Below are 21,954 nucleotides of genomic sequence, written 5' to 3'. Positions count from 1 at the left end.
TTTTACTCTTTGTGCAGCTCTAAAAGTCAACACCAACTAGCCCAACAACAAGTTCTTTTACATTCAGATACTTCCGCATGCGGCCACATACGCTACAACACCGCATATTTATCTCGAGTGAGCGGAACTTGAACATCACAGCAGAAGGGAAAAAAATGGGTATTTTTATCTGAACTTTGAGCTCTACCCAGAGAGTTGAAAATTGGTCGTGCTAACAACGGCAGACTGAGGAGTGATTGTATCACTATTGTGTTTTTGTTTTTTGTACAAAGTAATATTCATGAGTAATTACAAGTCAAAGATATTGCAGTCAGAGGGACACAGTCTGACCATTTCTGCTGCATAATATATAGGTTTGTACCACAGGTGTTTTCTAAAGTGACGGCCGCCTCGTTGAAGCTACTAAGAAGAGTAAAAGCAAATTTCCGTAAAAAGTGAAACGGTTTATGGTATATTTAATCAATCTTCAGCCTTTAAAAAGAAAGAATTTATTTGTGGCCAAACGTGCATTTACTTTCTGTCAACAAATGTAACTGAAAACTCGACAGCCGACAAACATCTTGCGTATCAGCAAAGAGAACGGGAAACACGGAGATTGAACCGCAAAATCACAATTTTCTTCGCGTAAAATAGTGCAACTAGCAATAGTAGCATATCATGCCATTTATTAAAAGACAGCAGGTATTACGAAGTTTTCATTCACTTCTGTTCCCATTTGTTCGCTGATTAAGAAATGGAATGCCCAGATAGCCTCTGCAGCCCTAGCATCATAATTGTTCGGGGCTCTGTCAGGGTAGGCAAAGGCCAGCGACCATCTAAAAGAAAACAAAAAAAACAACAGGAGTTTGGAAGGTGTACTACCGCAAGTTTTGGGGCTGCTTGGCTAATTTAGGCGCCTGGCGTTCCCCGCCTACTTAGAAAAGAAGCCGCACAGCGGCCAGCTCAACGTCGTCACCAAGCGGGAAATCATGCCGAAATGTGTCCTTGAACCAGTGTTGCGGAGTTGCCACTCCGGAGTTGGAATGATTCCGGAATCATTCCGCATTTTCGCGAGCCCGGAATAGAATGGGAATGGAATGGCGGCAACGGTGAGGGGAATGGAATGGGAATGGAATTAGATGCCTTTTGCCCGGAATGGAATGGGAATGGAATGGGCCAGGTTATTTATATTTTATTTATTTATTTATTTATTTATTTATTTATTACGTTCAGCTATACCGAGCCAGTCAGGGAGTCGGTTGTTCAGAAATAAAATGAGCAGGAAACTGCGAACCCGCGTAACGCCCAACCAGATTTATGCGCAAAAGAAAAAAATGCAATACAAAACACAAGCGTCAAAGCAAAGAACAGAGGGGGGAGGGGGGGGGGGGGAGGCGGCGGTGGCGCCTTTCATCAGTGAAGTTCGACACATATCCGAATGCGTCTGCGCCTGTAATATTGCACGGCTGGTACGTCATCAGCCGACGTGAACGTGACCTGCTGCTCTGGTGATCCGATACCCAGGAAGGAGGCCAGACGTGGTCTCGCTGTGCGGACCCAGACTTCGTACACTTTCGAATCGTCTCGAGCGCGCTGTTCCTCGAAGAGCTCGCACCTGTGCCGGCAATATCAGGTCTCATTCCACGAGGTCTCTGTTTGAATGATGCTAGGCGAAACTTGAAGACTGCCCTTCGTGCGATGGAGGCTTAGAGTCGGCAAGAAGGACCGTCACAACAGGGATGCCACCGTATCGATTTTTCAACCGTAACAGAAGATAATACATGTGCTTTAGGATGCTTCAGGTGGTCCACTTTTCTCGAAAATTCCAAATGCAACTGCCTGCATGGTCTTCAACGAGGTCCGCTACAACGAAAGTATGTATTGTCCTTTCATACAGCAGCGTGGGTAAAGTTTCATGTTCAAGGCAACACCTACAGATTCAAGAATAATAGTTCATCCCACCGTGACGTCATGATATCAGTGCTAACAGGGGCGCGTTTTGATGGAATTTATTTTAGAGGTCGAAGTCTTTTCGCATCACTTGTCAGTCAGACAGGATGCCAGGGAATTGACCGCGGTCAATCCTTGATTGAACGTTTTTTAAACCCATTTAGAACTCTTTGTCCGGAACCACTACCTTCAAGGCGAAGTGCCAAGCCTGCGGAAAAGTAATTTCAAGAAAAAAAAAGAAGAAACTTCCACTTTAAACTTAAAGGTGCGATGCAACGATTTTTCTATTTTGCGCAAATACCGCTTAGAACTGATCCCTGACGTTAATGACCTGTAAAATACCCGTTCGTTTCTCACCACACGCAATCGAAGTCGCAGTAAAAAAAATAAAGAAAACGAGCAGCGTTCACCCCCTCAACTCGCAGCCAGAACAAGCGGCCACGTGATCTGGAGCCGATTATATGCCGCCAATGTCGATCATAGCCATGCGCTGGGGTTGGCAAGGCACGGGACACGCGCTGAGTTCCAGACATTGTTCTGGTTCGGCTGTTTTCTTCATTGCAGCGATTGGACACGGGACACCACCCGAATGCTTCTCGAGCTATAGATTATCACGAGCCGAAATCGAGTGCCCACGCAATTTCCGGGTCCAATCTATGAGCCGCATTCAAATATCGTCACTGGGCGGTACTGCTACCGCCCAGCTACGTCATCAGGTTTTGCGAAGGAGAGATTGAATGGAAACGCTCGGTTTTGTCCTCGAAATTGGAGCCCAACAAAGGAGTTTCTTGGTCAGTGGCGTCGTGTGCGAGTATCCTTGAGTCCCACTAGTACCAGTAAGCTCGTGTAAAGTGAAAAACATTCCAATAGAATATCATTGCACCGCCCCTTTAAAGCCTCATCTCAGTTGGCGTCTCAAAAAAATTTGAAAACTGTATTGCATTGTATTGTATTGTATTGTATTGTATGCTTGTATTTGTATTTCCAAAGACTTTTTGCCTCTTTTTAAAATGCATTTCCGATACGTATCACTATACATTTTTATAGATATATTTGAGACTTGAGTATCAGTATCTTAGCAGCTATTTTCATCTATCCCAGTATTTGTATTTCCAAATACATTTTTGAATATTTCTGCCCAACCCTGCAACGTAATGCAGCTGTCAAGTGACATTTTTAACGTTTAGGAATTGGAGGAATGGAATGGAGCGACTCAGCCATTCCAGGAGTGGGAATGGGCTCAGTGCCTCCATTCGTAGGAATTGAAAGGAATGGAATTATCGAAAACTCTAATTCCCCGGAATGGAATTGGAATGGAATGGGGTTGCCCATTCCGCAACACTGCCTTGAACACGTGCGAGATCTTTACCCAAACCCAGCCGGGATGCGCCACAATTCCTAATTAATTTACCAAAAACTATAAAAAGGGGTAGGCTTAAAAGATATGTCAATTTTTGAATATAGTCATGCGGGCTAACTGCCTACAAGTACAGAAAGAAAGAAATGCAGTAGAAATGCAGAGCTTTGTTGTGATCTTTATGTCCGTACTTGTCTTTCGCGCGAATAAATTCTGCAGTGTCTGTAGATTATGCCTGGTTATGTAGTCTCTAAAAGAAGAGTAATCAAGCAAGTTCGGTATCGTGCCACCAATTTGTGCAAATACAATTTTATGTGGAATTCAACGTCAAAACAGTACAGGGTGTCACAAAAGAAAATTTACACGGTCTTTTTCACCGCAAAAATAAACTAGGCATTGCCGAACGCTCATTCTCCGCCCAAAGGTAGAGCTAGAGGTCACAACCAGATGCCAAAGTTTCAGCCCGATCCGATAACTTAATCAAAAGTTATAAGTGATTTTCTGAAAAGTTCAATGGGAAAATGGAGCCCATTTTTGCCCGTTTTCGGTTTCTAGTGCCATAGAGCCTCATGTGTTTGAAAACTCCGTCGGCCGCCATTTTCCCATTGAACTTTTCAGAAAATCACTTATAACTTTTGATTAAGTTATCGGATCGGGCTGAAGCTTTGGCATCTGCTTGTGACCTCTAGCTCTACCTTTGGGCGGAGAATGAGCGTTCGGCGATGCCTAGTTTATTTTTGCGGTAAAAAAGATGGTGTAAATTTTCTTTTGTGACACCCTGTACTTCCGCGGGAAATATTGCATCCGTCGTTCTTCGCCTTCCTGAAGCTATGAACTACCGATCACAGCTACAGGACTTTCGGGTCCAAAAAATATCACGCTCAGTATAAAATTGGCCTTTTCTACCAAAAGTACTGGAAATTATTTATTTTTCATACAGGTCGGGGGGTGATGCGTGTTTGAGTGTAGGACCGTTAACTGGGCACTGGTTTGCGCCAAGAGTGTAGTGCTTCCTTTCATGCTGCCTGCGACGAGTGTTGAAATTTGAATATAGTAGAAATAAAATCAACTGACACTCTTAGAATTATTTTAAACTTGCGCTTTCTTCAGGCATTAAGATTTCGATCGTACCTTTTATTCATTGCCGTCTTCGATGAGGGAACAACTTGCCGAGGAGGCCGCGCTGTCCGCGTACGCGGCTTGACAGATAAGGTCGCGAATGCTATTCACGAATATTTATAAAGACCAAGCATAAAAATGAAAGACGTTTACAAATCTCTGTAACGCGAAATTAGAGCGCAGCCACTTTACGTCAATGAAACCAACTTTATGTTTTGGGCAGACGTATTGCGAGAGTTGCAGTATATTTATTTATGCCTATTAAATTAAATGTTTAGGACTAAGTACCAAACTTTTTAAAATGTATTAAGAACCGAAATGTCAATTGGAAAGTTCTAGGGCTCCTTGAGAAACACCCGAATTAGCTGTTTGCAACGTGATACGGCTCGCGTGGCTTCCTTCTGACTAGTAATAAAGCTTATGAAACATGACAAAATACCCCGTGATAAAGCGCTCGCCCCATCATAAACTCAATTTCGAAGGTTTTGGGATTAGTTTTTTTAGGCCGGAAAAAAGAAAAAAGAAAAAGAGATGCATGCAAGACGCGTGCCTTACGCTTTAATTTATATCAGAAAAGAACTGCCCTCTGCTTTATATACAACGTTGGATTTTTTTTTTTACCTACTAGATATCAGAAAAAACGCGCAAATTAACGTTTCGTGGATGAGAGCTATACGGCCAGGCGAAGATTGGGTTCAAGAAAGAACGCAACAAAAACCGACTGATTACCTAACATTTGTTATTGAACTTTTTGATTATAAAAGAAAAGGGGATAGTTGATTTATAAAGTTGTTGGGCGTAATCGAAAGCCACCAAATTGTCCAGTGAAAGTTAGCGCCGTTGCGGTTTGTGTAGGTGAGCTATACGACCAGGCGATGATTAGGTTCAAGAAAGAACGCAACAAAAACCGACCGATTGCCTAAAATTCGCTAATTAACCTTTTAATTAAAAAAGAAAACGGCATCTTGTATTTAGAAAGTTGTTGGCCATAATCGGAAGCAACCAAACCGTCCATTCCTAAAAAGATGTAACGCGCGTACACTATTGTACGGCGTCCTGATACGGCGTCCTCCTAATTTGGGCGCGAAAATATAGTTGTGATTTTATGTGGGCTCCACCTTCGCGTGGCACAGCCTAACGCCATGAAGCCAAAGCGACAAATCATGCGCATCGCTGTGACAACGCCACTTTAGAAGGGGCGAGGAGTGGGGCGGCCGAAAAGATTGCGGTAAGGCGATTCGCGTCCAAATTAGGCTTTTTAGGACGCCATGGGGGGGGGGGGGGGGGGACGGACCATTTCACGTGCACTACATCTCTTTAAAAATTAATGATTTGGTGTTTTTGATGACGACAGATAAGGAACAAACCCCAATTGCGTAACTCTGACGTCTTGTTTAGAAAAATATGTAGTCGTTAAAAAAAACCGCCCTGTATAAGCACGACTGGAAGGGAGTTCTTTACGTCCGGCGACATCATTACAGCATGGAAGGCGACGTTGACCACAGAGCATACGCTGTGTATGATCTGTGGTCACTGTTTTTTTTTTCGTACGAGTATGAGCAAACATTTGATACCAAATAAAAAAGATTTAGCATTCACCAAATTCGGCTTGTTTACTTGATTCAAATCGATATTTGATTTGATTACACTTATTTTGTACCCGCACACGCCTACTTTATTTCCTAATGAGTTACAAGTGATAATTACACTTTGTTTTGTCGTGCGAGGTCATCAAAATTTATTATTAACAATCGGAGCTATGCGAGTACGCGGAGGAGGTGCATTTGAAGATATTCAAAATTGTTCTGAATACACAAACAACTACAAACGTCTTGCTGTTTGGGTCCTTTCCAATTATAAAACCAAAACCTTATAGAGGAGACTATCTCTATCAACTTAACGCACAAACACGATGTGAAGCGTGTCTGCGTATGTTGGAGAAAGATACCGACGAGGGGAAAACCATAGCGTCGAATGTCCATGCATCAAAATGTCCGTGCACCGAAATATCCGCGCACCGAAAAGCCCCACACCGAAAACTCCTAAAAATCCGCACCGAAATGAACTACAGCAAAACGCTCTACACCGAAAAGTGCTAGACCCACTACGAATGAGATCCTCCGTCACCTCTGCCGGTTTACGAACCATAATGATTCAGAACCACTGGTCTATGGAGCGCCATCCCTGTTATACAGAAAACGCCGCTCGTACTTCCCGTTGTCGCCATGAATCCGCCTAAACAACGAAAGATGCCAAATCAGATAATTATATTAAAATTTATACTTGAATTACTACTTCTTTGAGCACAACAAGGTATTTGTGCTCTCACAACAGCAAGAATCGTCCTCCAAACCAATGCTAAAAAAGAGCCAATGCAACTCGTTGGGCAGAGCAAGTGCCAAGCTCGCTCAAAACAGCTACTCGGTTGGTTCAGCTCCTTGTCGCAGGTGTGCCGGCTGGCTTCTGGATAATCTTTTCAAATCCTCGAAGCTTGCATTTCCTCCACCCCAAACTTGGCAAAGAAAGAAAACCAGGCAGCCAGCAAAAAAACAAAAACAACAAAAAATCGGAAAATGGCGAGGAGAAAACGAGAGGCGATTTCCTCCTTTCACAGTGCCGAGAAGGAAAGTGAGGGTCGGGTTCCTTCTCTCTGCTTGCGGGCCGGCCTTTAAGATGACCAGAACGTCGGGGCTCAAGGTGTGATGCTTAAAAGGGCCCGCTGTACTAGAAATGAAACTTGTTAACACAGAGGTTCGGGCGAGTTGGTTGCTCATGATGTACAGGGGGAACAGCACACCCGCAGAACAGTCATTCAAATCAACATACACACAAAAGAAAGAAACGCTTACTCAGCGCTGACTGACAAGTCTCTATATTTACACTTTGTCTTCTTCTATTTGTGCTATATGCAAGGGCAGCGAGAATAACTGGTCTTTTTTTTCTTTTCTTTCGATATGATGCTAAATAATGAACTAAATTGAAATTAATGTAAAGCTAGGTAGTCTAATTCTTTTTGTGACAAGGTTAAAGACGGAGTACTAACGCGTGTGCCATTGTGTTTCGCAATGTTCTCTGCCTCGATAATTTCTCTTGTGAGCTTGTTATGATGCTTGCCAAGCACGCCGCAGTTACTCAGCTGCACTAAGCACCCACAGTGCAGCTGAGTAACTGCGGCGTGCTTGGCAAGCATCATAACAAGCTCACAAGAGAAATTATCGAGGCAGAGAACATTGCGAAACACAATGGCACACGCGTTAGTACTCTGTCTTTAACCTTGTCACAAAAAGAATTAGACTACCTAGCTTTACATTAATTTCAATTTAGTTCACTATTTAGCATCATATCGAAAGAAAAGAAAAAAAGACCAGTTATTCTCCCTGGCCCTTGCATATACACGCTTTGCAGCAGCTGTGCATGGACGCCGCCATAACTGACCTTCAGTTTTTGTTTCTTCTTATTTCGTTTATTTCACTTCATCATTACCATAGCAGGCCAGGTTATTGCCATATTAGATTCAACTGTGTCCTTTTTTAAAGCGTCGGCCTTTGTGGAGGATCGTCAACTACCGTTTCAGTTGCTCGGCATCTCGGTAAGACAAGAGAAGGTCAGCAATGGCGGTTCTAATTTGGCGCGTGTGTAAAGCGTCTATAGCACAAATAGAACAAGACAAAGTGTAAATATAGAGACTTGTCAGTCAGCGCTGAGTAAGTGTTTCTTTCTTTTGTGTGTATGTTGATTTGAATGACTGTTCTGCGGGTGCGCTGTTCCCCCTGTACATCATGAGCAACCAACTCGCCCGAATCTCTGTGTTAACAAGTTTCATTTCTAGTACAGCGGGTCCTTTTAAGCATCACACCTTGAGCCCCGACGTTCTGGTCATCTTAATAGCCATCTGCGTGTGTCAAGCAAGAAGTTACGGGTATTGTCTACGAGTGCACATGCTGCCTCCGGAGGTCAAGGCCTTATTCGGAAACTTCAGACCATCCGTAGGTCACGGAAAGCGAATTTGCAAAATCCTACAAGCCGAGTGGCATCGTCAAACACGGCACTACCGGAACTACCTCTTTATGCAGCTGCGAACAAACCCGACAAATACCTTCAGCAGAAGGGCCAGGCGAGAAATCGCCTCCCTCACAAAGAGAACGACCGACCATCTGTGGAAACTCACTTTGTGGCATCTCCGTAAGAACAGACCAAGGGAAGAACAGGCGTTGAATAACCCCGTATGCACGATAGGAGACATCCACATACCAAACGCAGTACAGCAAGTTCTCAGTCTGGGCCCTAAGTTTGCCGTGGAAAATAAGAAGACGGCCCCGGATTTACTTTCCCTTGTGAGGGAAGTCTCGAGACGAGCTCCGGAGACCGAAATGGATCGCTGCACCTCTGAAGGTGTAGACATGCTTATGCAGTACAAACCACCATCTACTCCTCTCTCCATCAAGAGAGTAGAAACGTACCTGAAAGAGAATTCATTATATCTTCTGCCCGCTGACAAAGAAGGAGGTTTTGTCCTCATGCATTCGGACACGTTTGAAGAAAAAGCATTAACAGCAGTCAAATCCGTTTTCAGCAAGCGCTCTGAGATCTCCCTGGAAAAAGTTAAAAGGGAAGCAAAACAATTTTGTTACTTGAACGATTTAAAACAACTCTGCTCCTACGTCGATCGCAGTAAAAATCTGAGTCTAGAATTATTTTTCAGCGCCAAAACTCACAAAGCGGATTGCCCCCTCCGGGTTATCGTTTCTGAAAGGGGGACATGGCAAAAGTCTGTTGCCTTATTTCTGCAAACACGGCTAAACCTACTTAACATTGATGATCCATACCTGATCAGCAGCTCCTCTGAAGTTTTCAACTTTTTAGGAGAGCATCGTGACCAAGACCTAAAGGTGTTCTCCATCCACATTAAGGATCTGTACTATTCCTTGCCCCACGACCGCCTCCTAAGGTACATAGAGGACAGCATAGACACCTTCGGTGCTATTGCCTTTCAAAATGAGTCGGGGTTATCCGAAACCAAGTTTTTGACCTTGATTAACATCTACCTCAGGTCGATCTTCGCTACCTGGGATTACCAACCATACCTACAGAAGAGAGGTGTCTGCATCGGGTCCTGCATTGTCCCTATCCTTAGCGATCTCTATCTAGCGCACAACGACAGGAAGATAAAAGAATCATTAGACAGCTCCACAGTTATAAGAGTGTTCCGGTACGTCGACGATTATTTAATTGTTCTAGCTTCAGACAATCGCAACTTCACCAGCATGGTTGCTGACGTCCTCGACAGTTTTAAAATCTGCATGAGCCCTTTGGAAATTACCCATGAACTTCCAAACGAGTGCTCTTTAAGATTCCTAGATCTCAGACTCTTCATGTTACCCTACCATTTATGCTGGTCGTATGAGCCCAGGGGAAAAAAACCGATTTACCATTCAATTCGGCCCATTCAAAACTCATTAAAAGAAGCATCGTGCGGTTATGCCTCAAAAACTCACTCAAAAAATCCTGCTCGCATTCCATTCCAGCGAGCTTTGACGGGCAAGTCTCAAGACTAAAGCGCGCAGGATACCTAAACTCGTTATTAACATCAGTGGCCGAAAAGCTCATCAACCAAAGCAGGCAAGATTTATGCACACAACAAAAGCAAAGAGACAAAACAAAGAAGTCCATCATTGTGCCATATATTCATAATTTTTCCCACAGACTGAAGAAAATAGCTAACCGAGTAAACCTGGAAGTCATCTTCTCAGCTCCTTAGAAACTTCACAGCTTATGCAAGAAGGTAAATACTCCACCAATAACAACAGTTGGCTGCAAAAAGAAGCACAAGAATACCTTTGTCCCTTGTGCAGAAAAGGTGGTCTACTCCTTTCCGCTCTCTCGTGGAAAGCTGCACATAGGTCAAACCGGAAGGTGTCTGAACGATCGCCTTCGAGAGCATAACAACACATTCACCAACAAAAGCTCCGGTCATCTAGGGATTCACTGCCGTGACTGTGGGTGCTCAGTGCAGCTGAGTAACTGCGGCGTGCTTGGCAAGCATCATAACAAGCTCACAAGAGAAATCGAGGCAGAGAACATTGCGAAACATAACGGCACATGCATCTTTAACCTTGTCACAAAAAGAATTAGACTACCTAGCTTTACATTAATTTCAATTTAGTTCATTATTTAGCATCATATCGAAAGAAAAGAAAAAAAGACCAGTTATTCTCGCTGCCCTTGCATATAGCACAAATAGAAGAAGAGAAAGTGTAAATATAGAGAGTTGTCAGGCAGCGCTGAGTAAGTGTTTCTTTCTTTTGTGTGTATGTTGATTTGAATGACTGTTCTGCGGGTGCGCAGTTCCCCCTGTACATCATGAGCAACCAACTCGCCTGAACCTCTGCGTTAACAACTTATTGGTCATTCAAGGTTTGCAGTATATACTTTTTCGTTTGCTCATCAGTTTACGCGGGAAAGCAGTGTCATGAAATATTTGAAGCTTTTTAGAAAAGTTAGTCTACCCGATATTTGGGTCGTGTTCCACATATTCACTCTTCCAATTGGTGGCAGTGATTATAGGTCACAAAACGTTCTCAAATAATCTTCGTCTATTTTCCTGTAACTGTAACCGCTGCGTTAAGTTGTCTTTTTTTTTTTTTTTTTAAGAAAAGGTGCAAAACAAGAAATAGGTAAATGGTCACTTATGTCGTGTGTAAAAATGCCAGGAGAAACCTCGTGAGTGTTTTAATTTGTTATACATACGCCGAAATAAGTAGCGAAATCCGAGGATACCCTGCTGGGTAGTGTCACAGTATTAATACATCTAAAGGTACACAAGCCATTTTGTAATTCAAACGCGTGCTTTTCTTTTTTTATGGAAATCGATATTTATATCACCCATTATAAAGAAGGGCTTAGCTGCTGAGCCAAGAACCCCAAGACAGTCCTCACAGTAAGATATAAACTGAGCTTTGTCTCCAATCGGCGGCATATAATCAACACAAATAACAGTACTTTCGGCGTCTAGAACATGAGACTGGGCGTCTGTCGAGGTAGCGGAAAACTCATCTAACACAAAGCAAGAAATGCATTCTCTTAAAACAATTGCTACCCCCGCCTCCTTTTGCATTTTTTCTGCCCAGAAAGGGGGGGGGGGGGAGGGAGAAGGTGCATTTATAGCCAGTTAAATGAGGAGGCTCCGATTTTCAGGGATCTACGTTTCCGTACAAAGCAAAGCATCAAGATTTATGTATAATTAAACATGAGGAATATACACCTTTCTCGTATCTTCCTCATGTTTCGTTACTGTTCGCAACACGCTCGTTTTGTACTTATGCATAATGATTCAAAAAACAACTTTAGGTAGTCTTGTTTATTGTTTATGCTCCTGGGATTAAAATGAATCAAGGAAGTATGTGAATAATAACTTTGATATGTTAGATTGAAAAGTGAATACTGGTAGTATTTTCAGTCTACTGGGGGTGACACAATCATTTTCGTCAAAACTTATTTGGTCTCCGAGTTATCTGCAAGTTGTCAAGGTCATCGCTGCACTTGATGTGAACAGCGCGTGCTCCTTCAGTTTTCCGGGCAAGAATCTTTCTGCTTGTATGCCATGCATAAGCGTAGTTCTTCGCATTGGCGCGTTTTTAGCTGCTCGAAGAAGCTCCCGATTACGCCGAGTCAAATTCTCTTAAATGAACAACCGCGGGGCATTGTTCTTTAGTTTATTTCGTTTTTTTAGGCATCCATCCCTAGTCTGTTGCCTCGCGAAATGAATAATCACTCCGGGCAAATTTCGTTCTCTAGCGGGTAGCCTGTGGACCGATAAATATCGGACTCGGTGAGGTGAGGTACCTCCAGATTGTTAGCAATCTCATTCAACGAAGTAATCAGATTCTCGCCCTGCGCCGCAGGGGTCCCATGAACCTGTAGTTTGGGACGCCTGCCCCGAAATTCGAGTTCATTGACCTCCTGCAGGAGCTGATTCTGTACGCGTTTACTTTTATCATCCTTTTCTTCCAGTTCTGTTACTCTCTTTCTAAGATTTTTTTTTTCAATCTTCTGAGAATTGAGGTTCTGTTTGATTCCATCAAAACTTTTAGACATGAATTGGATGGACAGCTCTATACTGTCTACCTTTTCTTCAAAAGGGGAGGATTTGCAACCCCTGGTTGATAGATGACAGAAGATTTCTCATATCGACTTCAGGCTGATGTTCCTCACCACTACTAGCCTGCAATCCACCACTCCTGCATGCTGGGCACCGCCAGCACTTTTTAGCGGCCTCGGTTTTTCCACGCAAAGATTTCTTGGTTACACCGGCCATTTACCGAAATGATACTTGCACTCACACTCGCAGCATTCTACGAACATATCCGTATCGTACTCTGGCCACTGATATGAGGAACATGTGTCAGCTATTTCTGCTAGTTTACAGAAACACAAGCTCAGACACTAGCACAGCAGTAGTGGCAACAGCGGTAGCAGAAGCAGTCCAAGTTAGGCCAACGATATGAAATAGAGTTGTTACCAACCTGTAATAGGCTTGGTACGTGGTTAGCGATGTTTGGTTCGTGCTGCCGCTGCCGCAAAAGACCCACTTCCTCAGAACCTCGCACAAGCTCCAGAGTCTGTTCACCAGATAACTGAATGAACGAGGATTTACATTCACTTCCGAGGTTACTCTCGCCGCTTCCTCACCGTTGAGCAGCAGAATCAGCTGGCGACAAGCCGCAGATGAAAGGCTTGAGCATCAACAGCCCAAGCGAACTCGGTGCCGATGCGGGCGATGCGAGTTTCTGTCAACCGGGAGGCCAGCACGAACCGTGACCGTTCCAGCTCTTCGTCATGACGCGGTGTTGCAGAGAGCAGGGTAAAATACTACTACACGGACCACCGAAGCAAACGCACTGCTATCGAAAATCTTGGCTTATGATTGCGCCTTTGCAGATCATCTTATTCGCTTTGCTGGAGAGACGCAGTGGACGGGCATAACAAAATCGCTTGCATATTCCGCACACCTCGCAAAAGCATTTACCCAATCACTTTCCGAAAAACAAAAAGGAACGCATCGTCCTAAGCTTCCCCTGTTTTTTACCTGCTTTAGAGCAGTTTGTACCTGCTAGTAGATATGCCTACTGAAACTGAAACAGAGCAATGCCAGAGAGGAAGAGACAAAGTTGGGAAAGCTTGCTCGCTGTCTCGAATTTCTCAGCTCGCTAGTGATTGTACATAACAAATGCACCAACGCCTCTTCCCAAAATATGAAAAAAGCACTACGTTCACTACGTAAAAAATCGTCTCACTTCATGCATCTGTGGGCAGGTAGGAAATCTTGCCCTAATTTATTCACGCCGCGTGATGAGCGCAACAAACCCGCACGCGATTTACAGGAAAATATCGGTGGTTTTCTGAAATTCTGTATAACCGGTCGTTTGCCGGATCGAATCATGTACTCGAGCGGTGTGCGTCGCTGCGCAAACACAGTCCAACACGAAGCATAAAAACGGAGATTTAGGATAACAATCCGGAGTCCATTATTCAATTAAAACGACGTTTTTGTGCAAAACGCCCGCAGCTTTTTACTCACGGTATGCGTAGGGATACTTTCACAGTTTGAAACGAAACTAAGCAAGATTTACTTTTAAAAGCGCTCGCTGCGTCCTCCCGGACCAGCTGGACCGGATCAGCGGACGACGACGGGACTGAACCCGTTGACCCTCAACCCCACAACAACCAATTTGCGCTCTGTGTTAGAGTGTGTTTCTACCTCCAAGCACCGCACCACACACCAGGGACGTTTCAGCTCTTTTTCGTATCGCCGTGTTCCACCAAACAAAACGAGATCGCCGAAGTCAACGCAGCGCTGTCGTGAACCTTGGCTTGTGATTGTGCACTCGTGGACCCTGTTACTCCCTTCGCTTTCAAACACACACGACGATTACGATTGATTTTTTCCGTCTTCCGGGAACGTCACAGGGGCACTTCTCTGGTAACGTCTTCGCAACATGTGCTTGCAAACCTACGAGCTTCTAGCGTCCTGACAAACCAAAACAATACCGGCGCCATGCTAAACGTGCGTTGTTGCCAGATTTTCTCCGACCAAACAAACCCAACGAAAGCAAATCGGCTCTAGCTTACAGTGTACATCGGCGTTGCGCCGTGGCTAGATTTTCTCTGTCAGCTCTAACTTAAAGATGACCTACAGATGCAGCAACTGGTATAAAGTTTTAATGTGGCGGCCACCACGGAGCGCCGTAAATTCTGAGGAGGGTGCATAAGAAACCGCGTACCTTCGCTTGCAGTTGAAGGGTTGAAGCCAAAACGAAACCAACTGGAATATCACGTGTTCAGATCAAGGGCACGCTTTTTATATCCATTTTAACGGTTTAAAACAAGTAATCCATAACTTTATTTGTGGCGTGTAAGAAACTATTATCAAGACCCTGAAAAAAATATACAAACATGTATGTTTTTTATCGAGCAGAATCAACGGCAGGAATGGCAGCGAGCGCGGTAAGCGCGGGGTTCGCCCCGTCCCGCGACATGGCGTAATTGCTTTTGGTGCATATCTGTCTCCGAGACATGTTTCTTTCTGAGGCATTTCTCTCGACGGCCCTTTCTAAGTGTGTCCCCAAGCATTCCGGTGCTTCGATAGCCGGCAATGCCGCGGTCGTCGCCGGGGGTAATGCGTGTTTTCGAGGTCGGCTACACGGCTATGCGTGTATGACCCAACAAAAACCCGTTTTTTACAACCTAGCATGATTTTTGAACGAATGATCCCTTACTCAACGTGTCAATTTGTGGTACTTTGTGTAAATAGCGTGTTCACTTCAAATAATCGCTAAATACACGGGACTTGCTGACAGTGTAGCTTCTGTCAAACATTGGTGCGTTGATCGATATGCCACAAGCTCAGCCACATTATCTCGGCCACACGGATCGGTGACGCAATCTAGGAGTAGAATTTGAAACTTGCTCCGGATAACCGCTAATACATCCTTCCTGTCAAATCTGCGTTTATTTACACTATGTACAGTTGAAGTCGGGAAGGTGCTAGCCTTTGCTCATGGTGCTTTGGAGTCACGGGTGCTATGTTGCGCTTTTTGGACTCCCAGGAGACTAGGGAGAAGGAAGTGACGTCAACAACGCACCAAATGCAGATTGCATGTTGATTTTGTTTTATTCTGTCAACATCCAATCTGCGTTTTCTGTGTTGTTGACGTCACTTCCTTCTCCCTAGTCTCCTGGGAGTCCAAAACGTGCAACATAGCCCCCCAGAATGTGACCGCTATCGCGGGTGCGTGCGCGCTCTTCTTGAGCCTCGTCTTTGTCTTGCTTGACCGCGATATATATCAACCGCCGTTTTCATTGTAGCTTTTTTTTTTTTTTTGTTCTTCTGGATCTACCTTTAGCTTTTTGTGCTCAAATATCGAGACCAATAGGACGCCGATCTTTTATAAATAAATATCTGCCTATAGGTCGGGGGTTACGACTCCCTACGCCCTGCCGTTCTTATTCGGGGTTCTGCAGAGGAAAGGACTTGCAAAAACAACTCGAGAGTTTACGATCTTTTTTTTCAAATAAACTGTTGAGTAGTTATATCATCGCCGTTTTTCTTTCTTGTTATGGACATGTTTTTATTCTAGGCGGTCCTAAGTAATATCGCGGCAATGTATGCCCCCAATTAACGCCATGATCACGAAATTACGCCATTTAACCAGAATAGTCCTTCCAGAAATGTACAATTTTGTTTTCTTTTCAGCATTTGAAAAACTCTGACATCGTTTTCAAGATAGACAAACAGCCAGGCACCGGATACAATATAAAGTCGTATGCGTCACCGCGTTGCCATAAAAACACACACACACACACTTCGGCTGTCTGCCTCAAATTTCGTCTTAGGGTTGTTGTAGTGAGAACAGCGTTTATTAATTTATTCTATTTGTGGACATATTGTAAAAATTGGATTCATTATTTTATTGTGCTGGAAATAATCTTAACCAATTAAACATCCAAATACCGGAAAGCCCATTAAAAGGCTCGGAGTTCATTATTTCCCATGACAATTATCTGAGCCAGAAAAGGCAGCGAGAACGCACAAATATCAGCACTGATTTTTTTCAACAACGACAATATTTTATGTCGCCTCTAATGTGCATGAAAGACCCTGTCTTTAAAGGGACGCTGAAATCTCCAAAATATTTCGAAGTGCCTGCATCGAACATGTATGTCACAAAATATATTTTCCGTGAAGAACTTCTCTAACTAAACAATTACGATGTGAGACACATCTTGAGTTATGAAAGAATGCGTAGTTAAAAATTAAATCCGAAACCCAATCCAAATCTAAAATTAAATCCAAAATCAACGCGGGTGTTTGTCTTTCTGAGTATCTGGTGTGTGATTGTTTCTCTGCGCTGTCACCGTAAAATATGATTCACCAACTCGCCCAAGCATCCATCCTACCGAAATAGACGTTAGTTTTGGTTTCGGTCCAGAATTAAAACGTTCATCCTTGCGTAAGTATTACCCTAAACACCGTTTTTGTTTTCAGGATAAAGAGGTGACCTGCGCTCGTAACACCCCAGCTTCCTCGTATTACCAGAAATAATTTGTGTCGCTCATTGAAGCCAGCACACTAGACAGGCTCAACAGCGCCTATGCATCTCCGACCCTCACTGCAACCGTCATTTTGGAAAACGAGTGGCGCCACCTATAGTTAGTCGGAGTTGCGAATAAATCTCGCGGATAAGTGTGGAGCGTAGCAACCAAACAACAAAAGTCCCAGTTTTTTTTTTTTTTTTTTTTGACAACGAAAAAAAATTTTTTTTTTTTTAGCAACGAAGGTTTACTACGTCGTAGTGGAAGAGGAAAACACCGTTTGTGTACTTTCGGTTTAAACTATAATTACTTGTCCAGGGAAGCGAACAAAATTCAGGTTTGCCGTGGAACATGCTCCTACAGCCATTGAGAATGAGGACTAGATGTCTTTTTTTTCTAAGTACGAGATTTGACCGGACAATTTCTTTAGCTGTGCATAAAAAAGACGAAAACGTCTCCTGCCAGACTCCCGCTTTGGCACGCTCAGCACCTAATGTTCCACTTCGGACGTCCATTGCTCTTGGCGAACATCCGTGTGCCCACCTCGCAGCAGCTTCGTGGACGCACAAATGGAGAGCATTAGCCCACCTTCGGCAGACGCTAACAAGTACGAGGCAACCAGCGGTAGTCCAATATCCTCCGGGAGTGCCTCTACCGGGACCACAGCCACCGATGGGACCCATTCCATCGAAGTCAGAGCCGTGCCCACTTCGCAGAGCCATGCGATACCGAAAGAAGGGTATCAATTCCGGACACGAAGTGCAGCGAGAAAAGAGAATCCGCCAGCTGAAATCTGGCATTCCGTAGGTCCCGATCCCGCCCTTGCTCTGAGTCCAGTCGTCTTCAAACCAAACGTCTTCTCCAGTGAAGAGGAGTCAAATGGAGAAGAGATAGAATGGGACAGAAGGTGCCAGCAGATATGGTTCCTCTGCACCGCTACTGCGGGAACCTTGTTGATTCCCATTGGCTTGGTCCTCACTGGATACCTCTCACACTCAGACAAGATTTCACCCAACAGTACCACGGCGGTCTTCATGACGCGTTCCAGTGCTCGTCAAAAGACAACTATAAATCCCTTGACAGCCGTTGAATTAAATTGTTCTGGTGCGGTGAGCCTGAACGACAACATCACCAATCTGTGCCGTACTAACCCAAATTTTTCGATGCCACATACGAAAGACCTCCGTTTTTGTTGTCTGTTTAACAGCTCAAGGTTCCGCAAAAACGAAGACTTCCACTACCTCCCGGAGAATCTGCCGTTTGACCTCTGTCCATATGTCATCTATTGGTCAATGAGCATTTTTGATGGCCGAGTAAAAAGAAGAGTTCCATCATTTGACAGGCTGTACGGCATCTCAGAGCTGAAGAACACAAGCGACCGCCTCAGCGGAGGGAAAAGCAGGGTTCTGATGGCCCTTGGCGGATACCCTGAGGAAAGTCCGCAATTCTCGAATTTGGGCAGAGATTCCGTGGCCATGGACACCCTAGTCGCCGACATCGTAACGATGATGGTCCACCTTCGCCTGGACGGACTCGCCATCCATTGGGTTTTGCCCGCAGGCGCCTGCCAGCCTTCTGATGTGAACAAGACACTGTCAGTCCTTTTCGCTAACGTGAAGAAGCTTTTGGTTCTAAACAATCTACCAGCGCTGATGACGCTCATTCTACCCTACGGAGACACCGCAACCGTGGGCTTAATGTCGCCGGACCTGGTAGACTTTTTCTTCTTCATGACCCACGAGTTTCGACAGGACACCCCTCACCTTAAACTTTGTCAGTACGTCACGAACAAAACACTCGAGTTTCTCACAAGTATTCCCGACTATATTCAGCATCAGGGAAAGCTTTGTGTCGGTATTTCGATGGCCGCATACCTCCTGGATCTGTACAATTATAGTCAGTATTTGACATCGACCCGCTTTCCCTTTATACCGGGTAGGGCTCCACTTTTCGAACTGTGCGAAGGAGAGCAACCACAAGAACACCCATCGCTGAACTGCAGATTTTATACAGCTCCTATGTCGAACGATAGACCTGAGTTAGTACAATACGCGTACTTGTCAGATGACTTGCTAAAGAAGCTCCTACACCTGAACATAGGAAGCTCCCGATGTACCCTTGTCGCTGACCTTGACTTCTAAACTTACAAACCGGGCTGTTCAACGTTATACCTAACACTGACGAAGCTATACCAAACAAGTGTGAATATTACACACCCTTAATTTAGTAACCCTTTTAATAATTTAAAGCTTTCGTAGTTTTGTAAATATTTGGGCACATTGATACTTTAGACCCATGTTGTTGTAAAAAAAACTATCTCCAAACTCCGGTCTAAAAACATGCTTTTCGTACAAGGCTCGTCAAATTATGAGGCGCTGGAGAAATGCAGCCCTCTGCGTTAAGTCCTTATTTCGAACTCTTTTTGTTCGCCTTCCGCCCATTGAAAAGCATGCGGGAAGGGCCTTAGAACGCGCCTGGTATCGCTGCGCCGCAGCGTTCTTCCGCATCAAAAAGTTCGTCTGCTTTCCTCGCCGTCACCATGGCAACGAACGCCGAATGAATAGAAGCACGCACGGTACCGCCGCGTGAAGCCAGCAACAGCTGACGCCATTTTACGAACGCCGTCTGCTAGCCAAAGCCGAACGCGGTGTGTCAGATCAACCACCTCCGCCGGTGCGCCGATAGCAAAGACGACGAAGCTGAGACACGCCGACGGCGATCGAGCAAGCAACAACACCACGGAACGACTGCAACGGCGGCATTTATTCGGATCAAAGGCCGCCTTCGCCGGTGCGCCGCTAGCAAAGACGACGAAGCTGAGGCACGCCGACGGCGAATGGGCGAGCAACAGCACCGCGGGACGACTGCAACGGCGGCATTTATTGGGATCAAAGGCGCGAAATAAGCAAGAACAATTTTTATTTGAATCATAACACCCGATATCCAAGTTGGGGACCACATACCTTGGCTGGGTCTTTACTGTGAACTTTTTACAGAGACACGGAATGCCGCATTCAAAACACAGCTCCGTTTGCAAAATATGGGGGCCCTGAAAAGGACTGTTGAGACCGCTACCAGAACCTATAACTGACGTAACGAGCACTTGACGAGCGGTTGGCGCATAAGTCGTCTTTATGCATGCAGGCGGGTGACGGGCTCAGCGCAGCGGATCCCTCAAAGTCACCGGGGCCGTCAGAATCCTCGCCCTGTCTGCGTCGGGGCTCTAGATTTTGGCGACCGCGCCGACGAACGACTGGAATCTATCAGTGTTTCCGCGCGCCTTCTCTCTCCTCCAAAACATGAACTTTGCAAGGTGACCAGTGAAATGGTGGCTCTCGCGCCGTCCAGGTGGAAGAGAGTTTTTGACCTGGGCCCAGGTGCCCTCCACCGTATTGGTGTGCGCACCACCGTTCGGGTCGACAAAGTGCAGCTTGTGGTTAACGGTGAGGTGCGTGAAGCGAGCGTCATCTGCAAGCTTGCGATAGCCAGCCCAACAATCTGTGATTATTCTTGTTCCAGGGCGGACACACTTGGCTATTAGCCCTTGCAGGGTTTTAGCGTCACGGGTCTCCACGGGAACAAAAAAGCAGCACCCGCTGCAACGCGCCACATCGCCGAAAACCCACTGGCCAGGCCTTAAATACCCGCGATGGTACTTGTGCCGACCGATCATACTCTCGTCTAGTTCTACAGTCACGCCTTCGCCACCAATCATGTCTGAATGCTTAAAAACGGCATTTACCACAACCTCCCGACAAAGGCTCGCCCAATCAGTTATTGTCTTACTCGCGATATCAGCCTCCCGCTGAATGACGGCGCACGGTAGGTTCTGGCATCCGGAGGATGATTTTCATGAGTTGGAGAAGCGTCAGGAGCGTGCGATCCTTCGAAAAACCAGGAGCAGGCCAACGCGCTGAAGCAAATTAATTGCTTCAAGAGGGTCTTTCATGGCGCCAAGAAGACGGCACAAGTTGAACTCCATGGCACTGCGATGCTCGCCTCTGGAAGAATAAAGCGCCGAAGGGGAACTGCGCGCTTCTTTGCATTTATTATATTTATTTCATCCGCCATTTTATACCTCGTGACACAATTCTAACAAACTCATTGGTTGATCTGTCGGACCACACCATCGCGTGACAAAAAAAAAAAAAACAAAAAAAACCGCCAAACTTATGTTTACGGACGGCATCGTCACAGAGAAGGAAGCAGTCGAACCCAACAACAAAATGAACTAACAAAGTGAATAAAAATAAAAATAAAAAAATAAGAAGGGAGCCGTTGGAGTTTCGGACGGCGTCTTCTTTGATGAGAGGAGCTGCTCTAGCCAGAACGTCCAGAGCAGCCGTGCTGCTCTGGGTGCTCAGAATATTTCTTTTTTATTCTTTTTCTTACTCTACTGGGTGCCGCGACCCTTATTTGAAGCTGATTTGTTAAAATAATAACAAACAACGCGTTGGAACGGAGGAGGTAGAGAGTCTTGGCGTCAGAATTTGACGTGGTAGAAAAGAAAAGAAAATAACGAATGCACAATAAATACCGTATGCCAAGACCGTTATACTCCGCACTTGGCGAGGCCTTATGACGCAGCCGACGACCGTTAGGCTATTTATTTTGTTTCTTTAGATTTTTTATCATGACGACTACTCCACTGTGCCTCGGAGTCTCCAGCGGAGATCCGGCAGTTTTTAATTATTATTATTATTGTCGTTTGAAGGGTACTCTTTCTATGCTGCTTCGTTCCTGACGCCATAAAAATATGGGGCAGGATTACTTTGCACCACGTATAAAAAGTGAAAGCCGTTTACAACTTCCTGTAACGCCGAATTGGAGCGCAGCTCTTGAGGAGGAGGAGTGGAGGGTATATTCCTCCTCCTCCCTCGTGATCATGCCTGCTAGTCCTCCTTCCCTCCTGCTCCCCCTCCCTCTCCTTTACCAGCTCCTCGTCCTTCAAGCTCCTC

Source organism: Ixodes scapularis, unplaced genomic scaffold (assembly GCF_016920785.2).
Source record: "Ixodes scapularis isolate PalLabHiFi unplaced genomic scaffold, ASM1692078v2 ptg000005l_1___fragment_3__unscaffolded, whole genome shotgun sequence".
Taxonomy (NCBI): Eukaryota; Metazoa; Arthropoda; class Arachnida; order Ixodida; family Ixodidae; genus Ixodes; species Ixodes scapularis.
This window is presented reverse-complemented; position numbering follows the sequence as displayed.